We start from the raw sequence: 11,513 nt of genomic DNA, 5'->3' as shown, positions 1-11,513 counted from the left end.
CTTATGCGACAGATCCTGTCAAATACCTGTTAAACGAAATCCAATAAAAATAACAGTCTTGTTTCACCTCATTCTCGAGCCAATTCGAATAAACTAATTGAAACGAAAATCCAAGCTTTAAAATTTAACGGCGTGCCGATAACTTCCCCAAAACCCTCGTAAGCCTTAATTATCGCCCGGCGAAATGTCAATAAACCTGACGTCCCGACGTTTTTTTTCTCCCCTTTCTAATTTGTTGGCCCTAAAATTGTAGCCCTACATTTTGTTGACAAACCAAATATGAAGAAACGCGCGGTCTAGGCATGATGTTTCAGAAAACGGATACATCGAACAAAAGCATAGGTCAATCTATACTGGATAGAGCAACCCTGCAGTGAGAAGGGTACACAGGGTTGAAACACGCACCACTCGGGCGCCTTTTGTTCACAAAAGTGTGAGGGAGATGGCGTTACTGTTGCTAATGTAGAATCGTTTCAATTCATGCATAGCTCGTTATAAATATTTTAACTTTAAAATATCAACACGATGTGTATTATCAGATATAATTCACATTAAAAGTCAGAAAAAACAACAATATCCTTAACAGTTTAAGCTTAATATAAATATTAAATGATGGCTTTTTTTGTAACACTTGTTAACAAATTTAAGGAATAACCTTAACATAATTTGATATACTTTGTATGGTATAAATTGATACATAATTAAAGTCTAAAAAATCAAAGAAACACATCCAGAATCAATATTTTTGGTTAAAATGGAACGCAACTGAAGTGTACGCCGTGCGCCGGCCGGGCCGAAACCTTCGGTCGGCCGGGGTAATGTAATCAGTCGTCCGAATGCGCGCGCTGAGGACGCTCGCGCGCCGCGTTATTTCTCACCGCTCATCTATAAAATATAAAACAAAATAACCAAAGAATCGCTCTTCTAACCGCTAAAATATTCATTTAAATAGTGTTCTCGTGCTCTTTTAAGTGTTATATATTACAAAAATGTGAACGAACCTGTTGTATCGAGTGGTAATGTCAAGAAGCTTAGCACCCAGCGTCCTAGTATCTTGAATAATGATATAAAACAACATTTCGTACGGCAATAAATCGCTCGTAACTGTGTGCTTTAATCGGTAATGTGTCGTCGAAGTTGAGGGTTGAGATAAAATATTTTAATGGAATAATAACGGTTATACCACATAAAGAGTGGCCGTGTAATATGCTAATCAGAGGGGTTTCTTTAAACCCGCACAAAAACCTCTGCACTAGACACTGCAGTGCGATTTGTGTTGCAAATTTCCTTGTTTTTGTCACACTGCCCAAAATGTATTGATATCGTATTGAATATATAAATGTTCATTGTTGTATAAACATTCAATATAAATTCAAACTCGTTCTATTCGACGTCATAAAAGTAAATTCAATGAAATAAATAAACAAAAAATGAAATGAGAAATAGTGATTAATTTCTAACGTCAATACACCATATAAATGACTTAAGGGTAAAAAGGCCGCATTCATGGAAATGAGAGCATGGTTCTTTCTAGCTAGCTATATTATCCGGACTGGTTTAACTTGCCGCAACGTCTGCTCACTGAGTTACTTTTTGTTTGGCGAAACAAAAGCAATAATAGTAACAGACTGCAGTTTAATTGTTAGCTCTTCATTGGATTGTAATTAATTACCGCAAAACTGTTTTTAATTACTGTATATACAGGGATTAGTACCGTATGGTATATAATGTAGTATATAAATTATTTTAAGGTAAATTATTGTATAAAAACTGAACCGATTTAACAAAGTTTATCCATCGTTTTTTATCTTCGTTTTTCAATAAATATTTTATAAACTTATTATTTTTTTGGTCTTTATGATACTACTCTATAATACATAATTACAGATAAAAAATATCCGCAAAAGAAATCATGTAACGAACAAAGACATTTACATTATATTACTAAAATAAACCAAATACGAAAGATAATATATTCGAAATACAATGCAAATTATCATTAATTTAGATAGCCCTTTGAACTTCTACCAGGAATACGTCATATATTCGAGTTCTCTCTTGGAAATAAAGCTAAAACTTCTGTGTTGCATTCGTAGAATTCAAGCTTTAGAAACTAGTGATTCATCTAAAAGTAGTTGGCTTTGCAAACTTCTATAACAGCCACTGCAATTCCGCTAGTGGTCAAAAGCATTCTCCCGCTTTTTCATTCCGTCCCCATTTCAACCCTCTCTGTCTTAATAAACTCAATAAGCAATTTTGTATTTAGGTTCAGTAATCGTGGAATGAAAATACGGATTTTCGAACGCAGATGGAGTGAAATTCAGCCACGCTCCGTTTATTTTCATTGATGGCAAAACAATAAGAGATTCCTTACTTTAATTCAAATTTCGAAGGCTTAGGATAAATAAATAAAACGAAAGTTCTAAATTCAAAATACATATTTTAAAACTATCAGGTATCAATCGTTCAAAGAGGTAATAAAATACGCGACGTATAATATTATGATACGAAATATCATCGAGTGAAAACAGAAAAATATATTTTAAATAAGGTTTTATATGAGGTTCTTGAACCTAAGCAAAAAACTACTATTTTGTAATAGCTAACCGATTTGCCACAGCTTGTTACGAACTGTACAAATCACAACAAGGTGTAGCAAGTCTCCCTATGAGAAACCAGCCACTGTGGGAGGTATAAATCATAAGATATCCGAGAATGAACGCCGAAGAACATCGATTCCATCGGAACTCGAGTAATTTATAGTTTATATCATTTAGTGTATACTTATTGGATAATAAAATTTATAGCTCTTAAACAACTTTGAAACAACAAATGCGTGACATAACAAATTATTATAGCTTACAATAGTGTCCACTGATAAAGTAGGTAGGAATTATAAATAAAAAACAAAAAAGAATTAATATTTTTTATCAATATTAAAACGAAGAGGTTTCGGAGAATTTTAATGGAGAATAATTGAAACCTTTGTTTAAATAATACGTGAAGTAAGAACTTTGTACCCCATTTTAAGAAAATTACGCGGACGGAGTTACAAATTTGGCACAGTTAGTTTGTAAGGAGAAGGAATGCATGAAGCTAAAATTTTTATATAATATGCGTTAGAAATATAATAAAAAAACATTACATAAACCATGGCACTTGACACAAACATAATGACAACTCACGTCATGTCAAAGTCAATAATCAATTCGACTTTTTTTGACATTTACGTTTTTTATTGTAATAATGACGAGGTATCGTCCTGCTGAGCCTAATTTTTCCAATCCTTGATCATTAGTATTATTAAAATAACTTGAACCAAACTAGCAACATATGCGAATAAAAATAACACTTAACTAATGTAGATATGGCTCGCATGGTATATATTAATGACATTCACAATATTAATCCCTTGTGGGGTAATCATATCTATAAATACTCGACTATGATATTCCTACTGCAGAAGAAAGGACCCTATTGTTTCGTTAAGAAGCTAATTCACCGAAGTTAAAATTGTGACCGATTGTCACTTCGAAAGAAATAAGATTTGAATTTGTTTAACTGGTATAAATGCTTAAAAGGTTGATTATATTAGAATAATAGTATTAAATGTATACTAGGGCTAATGTCTATATAACAAAAAGTGCATACCGTTACAAACTATTCCTTAAAAACGTGTTAAAATGGACCTAAGAAAATAAAAACATGATAGTCAAATGAAAAAAGGTCATACCACAGTCGACTTAAACTTATTACTTTCGGTCCGGAAGTTATAAAAATTATACCGGTTCTGAACGAAGATCAAATTTGAATTATGGGTACAAAATCATATGATTACATGGCAATCTTTTTGTAATATTATATTATCATTCTAATCTAAGAAGGAGTAAAGATAAACCTTAGATTTACGGTTTCCTTGCGATTTACTTATTACAATACTTCGTCAACATTTAAAACCCTTTTTTACGCGAAGCCATGATGAATATTATAGATTATTCGATCTCTGTGCTAATGATATCGCGTTAATTTGACGTCAAATGTAATTTATTCCTCTTGTGGTTGGAAGACTACACGTGTGAAGACAATATGAAAATTTGCTTGATTTGGAAATATTCCATGGTTAAAATTATTAACTCTCAGATATTCATCTAGAACCACTTTTCAATCTTTGTTCTTTTTTTTTTTTTGTGCCTTTTCTTCTGTACCGTGTACGAAGAAAAATTGAAAAAAATCATATATAGTTTAGGATTATCCTATTCATCCTCTACGGAAATCGCATTTGATTTTTACTTAAAATTAATGTTCGAATGTAAAAGCCATTTTAATTTTGTACTAAACGCCAACATGTTAGATTAATTTCTCAGCTCGAAACTAATTCGCCTTTTGAATTGCTTTTCTTATATTTTCTTTGTACTAAGAACTACTGTTGGAATCAATTTGTCTTCTGGAATATATTTTTGTTTCAGTAGCTTGTGGGTTCTTAGTTCTTTATAAAGTAACGATTTTTAGTTTTTCGCCCAAAGAAAATATACTGATTCAGAGAAAAGGCAAAAGTTTTGATGTGTGTCTTAAAAACTTTATGCTATCAGGAAGTTGTATTGAAAAAATAAAGATAAGTATATTTCTAATTTTATATATTGGCAGCATTTGAAACTGCAATATTCAATATTCTATATGCAATATTCAATATGCAATAATTTATATATAAAGATGAGCTAGGACCATATTTAAAATCAATTAAAAAGTCTATCTCAAACCAATCGTGATAGTTATACAATCCATTTTCTATTTTTGCCACCCCCTCGAATCCGAAACGATCGTTCAAGCGAAAAAGTGGGTCTACGCCGGGATGCCGTGACACTTGTGACTGACAGCTGACAGAATTGCTTGACATTTGACATTTCTTTGTTTTTCATACAAAAATAAGCTATAATGTTCACGTAATAAAGGTCACCGTAAATGCAAATGTTACTGTGTAAATGCCTCGGGCAGTAATATTATACAGGACGATTAATATATCACATTGTATATATACATCGCTGCGGGAGACAGGCGTGCAAAAATTTGTCATTCATATAAAATGTTTTTCTTAATTTAACGAAAAATAACAGTTATATTTTTATCTGTAAATATTCAAACATGATAATAATTAAAATACGAATTCCCAGCTTGCCTTTGTGCAAAAAAGCATCTTAAGTTTTTCAACATTTTTAAGCTAATAATGTGTATATTATACGTTTTGTATAAATATACACACACGCACATATATATATATATATATATATATATATATATATATATATATATATATATATATATATATATATATATATGTTTGTTGATTTAGTGGCTAGTGGCTTATAAATCCATAGAACCCGAGGTTCAGGGATCCAACTCAAGGTCGTGCCGATTAAAATTTTATTGCCCGGAGTATGGAAGAAGGACAGACAGACACATGAAATTTATATGAGCTCTTTGTTTCACAATGTATTTCATCATAATATTTTCCCGTCAAAATAAATAAATAAATAAATACAATTATTAACTTTTGTTTTATAATTATTCTTTTTTTAACTTTCTGTGTGTGACATATTCAAGTTACCAATGTTACCAGTAGATAGGCAGCAGTATTAAAATAATATCAAATATGTAAATAGAACTGTGTAATGTTTGAAGTTATTTTAAATAACATTTTGTTATGTAAAGTTGTAAATCCGGGTAACCAAGAGTAAATGCAAACTATTCGACAATCGACAAATTGATTTACCAATTAAAATATTGTGACATTGTTACGAATTCGAATACTGAATAAAGATGAACTATTAATTGGCAAGAAACAAAAATAATACACGATTCAATAAAACATTTTCCGTCAAATATATTTTTTCTTTTTATAAAATATTTTAGTCTATAACATTTTATTTTATAATAAGTGGATAAAAAAAAAATATCTTTCGTCTATAGTCGATCGTGAATGGACCAGGTCGTGCTTGTCATAAAAAATGTATTGTTATCGGAAATGAACCAACATGTTAAATTGATCTATAAAGTAAGAATAATTTGTACTAATTCAGCTTACAATATCAGAGCTTGAAAAGAGAATATAGTTATTATCAACATTATTTAAAATTGTTGAAGTAGTGTAGTGTTTTTTAATAGAATGTTTACACTATGATTTGCCTTCTTTTTTAAATATCAACTTAGTGATCAGTTGCATCTTATCAGTAGTGTGAGAGGGTAAATTATATATAAAAAAAAATTACAAGACATTTAAAAAAATATTGTGGTTTTTAGTAATCATTGTATCAATATGAGCTACAAGGAATTTCAAATTTGATCCTTCTAAAAATTGAAGCAAGATATAAACGCACGACTTTACTGTTGCGTTGAATGGTGTCTAGTATATGCACAGCGAATGTTAGGTTGATAGTGTTGGCATACCAACACATCACCAATCACATCTAGACCAATTATAATCATTTGATCTCAATTTATATGTACTGTAAACGGTAATTCGTAGCAAAGATTGAGAGAGAGGACATGAGATTGATAAATCGACCATAGGATATAATTATTTTCATTTTATTTTATTTTTACCTTATTAGGGAAACAAACATTACAAGTCATTCTTAAAGCTAAAGCATAAAAATTAGCAAATATACCAGTAAAGTTTCCACTTATAACTAAAAACATAATAAGAGCAGAACAAAATTAATTATAATATCTAATATAATAATAATAAGAAAAAACAAACCTATGAAAAAAGGGGAAATTTGAAAAAAAAACAAATAAAAGATATAGGCTTTATTGTTCTAGCACAAATTTCCTGAAGTTAGCAACTGATTCTGTAAATATATAAATATATCATATAATATAAATTATTCACATATCTGTCCGCTTAGCGACATTCGGGACTGCTTTTGAATGTCCTCTTCGCAAATGTCCACTTCTGGGGATAGCGGGCCTTATGTTAGATTAACCCATTATACCTTAAATAACCAAAACACTACTCAAGCAAAATTTTAAATATTAATTAAATAAGTTATAGAAAAATCACATACTCAAATCGATGAACAACATGAATTGCGATGCTTGTATTTGAACATCAATGTTCCACATATACCCTCTTTTTTGCTTTGCGCTTTTACACGTCTTGGCAAATTTGAACCTTCTTTACATTCAATGTCTGTACTACCACAGTTCATCTTAACTGGTCTTATTTGACTGCCCGTGCTCGGTTTAACATGTTACATAAGGGGTGTGTGCACACCCCACATTTCCCAGCGTCACTCACAATGTTTGACCGACTTATTTCCGAGTGACTTCAGACCCTCGGTATGAGAGGAAATAAAAAATAAGTTGACTGAAATGATTAACCGCGATGACATCTGGATAGTTTTGTCTTTTTTATCAAACATTTTGCTAAAGTAGCATTGACCAATTTACGAGGAAAAATGGCAAAGAAACGAAAGTACTTCTTTATAGTTTATTAACTTAAAAAATAATGCAAAATAAGTACCTATAAAATCACACATATTTAATTTTTTTTTTATATATGTAATATTAATATACTTGATAATACATGTTCTGTAGCAGTTGTGTAGCACTTGTGTAGTTGCAAGGACACAATGCCTGTCTTCCTCCTTCAAATGTCAAATCACTAAAGAGGGAAAGTAGATACCTCGTACATTGTTTGGAAATCCCGTATGTCACTTGTATGCATATGTCGTTATCCATGTCTGTGGCTATACCAATATGACATTTAATTACGACTCGTTTAATCGTGATGAGGTAATAAAATGCCAGACTAAGTTGTTTACGTTTTAACATTATAATGTTCCATGGTAAGTCTTATTGCTAGAAATATACCCGAAACTTCCATGGAATATGAAAATTGTAAAATCCATTGAAACAAAAAGCACCAAACACATTATACTCCAAGTAGAAGAAATCTGTCACTGTTTGACACCTAACATTGAATCCATCTTAAATCTAACAAGGAAAAACAAATTGGGTACTTACAAAATACTTTACATAACCAATTTATGCAAACATGTATTAATACTAAATATCGAATAACTTCTTCACAATGGAATCCCAATAATGACTCAATACACAACGTTTACCGACATAAAAACTAACCGCAAAACATCTGTCTGACAATCAGCTGCCATTAAATTATTTTTAAATCATTGGAACATTTCTTATTTAAACGAAACGAGGTTATTGTCTTCAACTACCTCATTGGTCTAGTGGTACTGCTAATCCTGAGATCCTAGTTTCAATTTCGGGGTCGAAATAAAAAAAACATTTATTGAGTTTTCTGTCACATCATCCTCTGTAGCAGCCCAGAGTTTTAAGGTTAGCACTTCTTAAACTGCATTGCCTCGGAAAGCAAGGACAGCTTGAACTCCAACCGCTATTCCTCTCGATCATAAAAAAAATTAAGGCATTCTGGATTAATATTACGTTACGCCATTCGATATTGGTACAGGTTGAGGCTTTAATTCCGTTTTAAACCTTACGTAAACGTTGAGTTTATGCCATTTAGTGGAAATATTTATTGACCTAGTCCATTCATAAGTTACCGGAAACTATTAGAACTACGTTGTGATTTGTTCATAATAATAAATCTAGATGGATTATAAATATATTCGAATGGAAATAACAAAACACTAACCTAACCTAGCCAAAATATTATAAGCTATCGAAAATTTATAAATTTTAATTATGTTCACAATTTTGCGACAGTTTACAATCTGTCCAGGTTTATTATAAACAGTCCTCACATTTATCTTATTACATTAGGTATTAAGATCAATTGTAAAGTGTCCAAGTGTAGATAAACCCCTTCTCCTATTCTGAATATCTTCCCACACATAAAGGTTTTCTCACGATATCTCTATTCAATGCCAAGTTCAAGATAAACTGTAAATAAAATTAAACATTAAAAAACGTGGCGTTTCAATTTATCACCCTTTATCCGTTTATACGCTTCGGCTTTTAATTCAAACGTTGCCTTAGATCAAAATAAGTCTTAATAGGACATAATTCTTACTTTATTAAGAAGCCTCAACTTGATTCAATTGCCTAAAATTAAAAAATTACAAATCAAGGCAAATTAATGTTTTGATTCATTTCCAATCTATTCAAATATTAAATTGGCACCTGAATTTAAGCCTTTGGCTAGTGGAAAATATATAGCCCATTTCATAAAAAATGTATTATGATTATAATTTGCAACGGAGATAAAATAATTTGTTTCTTTTATTTTTGAAAATTGATTATTAATCGATTGGATTTAATCTTCACCAATTTGACGAAAGGTTATAATGGCTTGGTAAAAAATAGTGTAGTAATGTCATCTATAAAGCAATCTTACTCTTTATGATACAATTAGTTTAATCGTTAAGTATGCATCTCATTGTCGTCACTATCAAAAGCATGATGATCCAAAAATAAGTATTCTTTACAAATTAACAAATTAATTTGATTACTTCAGTATTTTTTCCAAGGATTAAAGCAAATTAACTCAACTAATGAAAATTACTAAAGAAACGCTTAAAACTATTGACACATTAAAATAAGTATGAAAACAATTTTTTTTGGATTAAAAAGGTTACCTACCAAATATCTCAAATCGTCGACATGAATAGACGTCGAAATGGTATTAAAAGCGCCCACGATCCCTTTTGTAATGACAAGATCTGAAATATACCTGACCGTTTGAAGGTTTTAATTTTTTATTTGATTCTCTATTGAGCTGTGATTTAAAAACCAATTAAATTGTAAGGTTGTCTGAGGTGAGTGGGTTTTGTGTATGAGAATCACAATGTTTTGATCTTTTCCCATTTATCTCTTGAAAGTAGTTTGGGAAAAAAATTGGTTTAAAAGCAAGTGATGTGAAGTTATTTCAATGAAAATTTTTGATATTTTTTAAGTTTTTATTATTACATGTCCTGTATGCCCTTTGAGAATAAGGTGAAGTTATACTTATATGTGTTTATGTTTTATACAATCTCTAAGCCGCTGATAAATAAGTTCAACCCGTAGTTGTAAAATTCGATTAAGTAAATTGTTGGAATTATATCCTGAAAAATCCCTAATCATCTTCTAAAGAAGTCAAGTCAACCCCAGCAGATTGAACACTTGGATTCCAATCAGAGACATTAAAAATATTCGTGATCATAATATGCAGTTCACCACCTCTAATGTGGTTTTTATTTTAGCACGTGAATAGTGACAAGCAAATATACCGTAATAGCATTTTTCACAACCGTATAAAGAATATATTTCAATATAAAACTTCGTTCAGAACAACTACCAAAGTTCCTACAAGTTGATCGCGTGACTGGGATAATTCACGTTAAAATTACATTCGAGGGATTTGAATTTTATAACAATAGAATAAGGTTTGTTTTCTTTTAATAATCTATTTTTTTAATTTGTTTTTATAAAATAACCATGAACTAGGGTGTTATCTTCGCTATAGCGTCTGATCGAGTGGTTCATTTGACTGATATATTGACCATATTTTGAGAGCTTTTTTAGTGACGTTGCTATATAAGTAGGAATACAAGGTTACGTTCGTAAAATTGAGTAAAGTACGTCATAATTATAGCATGGCCTTGAAACTTAATGTTACTTAAAGAGGAACGAAAATTGTACCATTTTAATATTTCAAATGGTCCCATTTAACAATTTTAAGTCAGGTTTTACGCTATCCACATTTTTGTGAATCGAATCCAATCTATCGATTCGAAATAAATTGACGATATTAGAAACTACGGCAAAGGTCGTAGATTTTACTCCCGATGTAAGAACTCAATTCGTATCTCACTCGTGAAATGTGAAAACCGACTTAAAGTAATACGCTATATATTTCGAAACGTGTTTTTTTAAACTTTATAATCATTAGTTTCAATATCACAATTTTCATATAATTTTAGGATATTTTACGATCGTGTTGTAAGGTTTCAAGTCTGTAATATTTTACACATCTGATGTTGGTGGTGCGGCAGGGAATATATTGTAGTTTAAACTGAATATTTCAAACAATATTTCTAATTCAATTAAATCTATATGAAAATTGCGTAAGATTGAAAAAAATATTTGTAAATGTTAACTACATAAACCAAGTTGCACTCTCCGTTTTTGGGTATTTTTCGGAATCGCTCTCGACACAAAGGGTTCAGTAACAAGGTTTCTAATACCGTCAAGACCAAGATAAATTATAAACCGCATTTGTTCCTGCAATTTATGGTTAAATACTAAAAAAAATACAAAGAAACAAAACGGATAGCATCGGTCGTTTTTTTTTTAGTATTAATCAATAAATTAAATGATGCCTTAAATTAATTGAAAAGAAATGTTGGAGGCTTTCGCAAAAATTCATCAAATAAAATGGACTAATGTCAGCTGTAAGAAGTTACTCGAAGTTTTGTAGCAAAAACCTATCATTAACCAACAAAAGCTGCCGAGAGTTCAAGGATTCAATTTGATTACATAATCGA

At 30.8% G+C, this 11,513-nt stretch overlaps 1 protein-coding gene across 3 annotated transcripts in view; it reads left to right on the top strand.

Annotated features, from left to right (window-relative positions):
- The first annotated feature begins 819 nt into the window (after positions 1 to 819).
- The window catches only part of LOC113393532 (uncharacterized), a 125,249-nt gene continuing 114,555 nt past the window's right edge, over positions 820 to 11,513 (top strand). For all 3 annotated transcript variants that reach the window (XM_026630475.2, XM_026630474.2, XM_026630472.2), the window contains exon 1: positions 820 to 1,120. The gene's annotated coding sequence lies outside the window, so the exon portion shown is untranslated. The remainder of the gene's footprint in view (positions 1,121 to 11,513) is intronic.

Source organism: Vanessa tameamea, chromosome 6 (genome assembly GCF_037043105.1).
Source record: "Vanessa tameamea isolate UH-Manoa-2023 chromosome 6, ilVanTame1 primary haplotype, whole genome shotgun sequence".
NCBI lineage: Eukaryota > Metazoa > Arthropoda > Insecta > Lepidoptera > Nymphalidae > Vanessa > Vanessa tameamea.
Note: the sequence above shows the minus strand (reverse complement) of the source record. Positions and strands in the feature narration are given on the sequence as shown.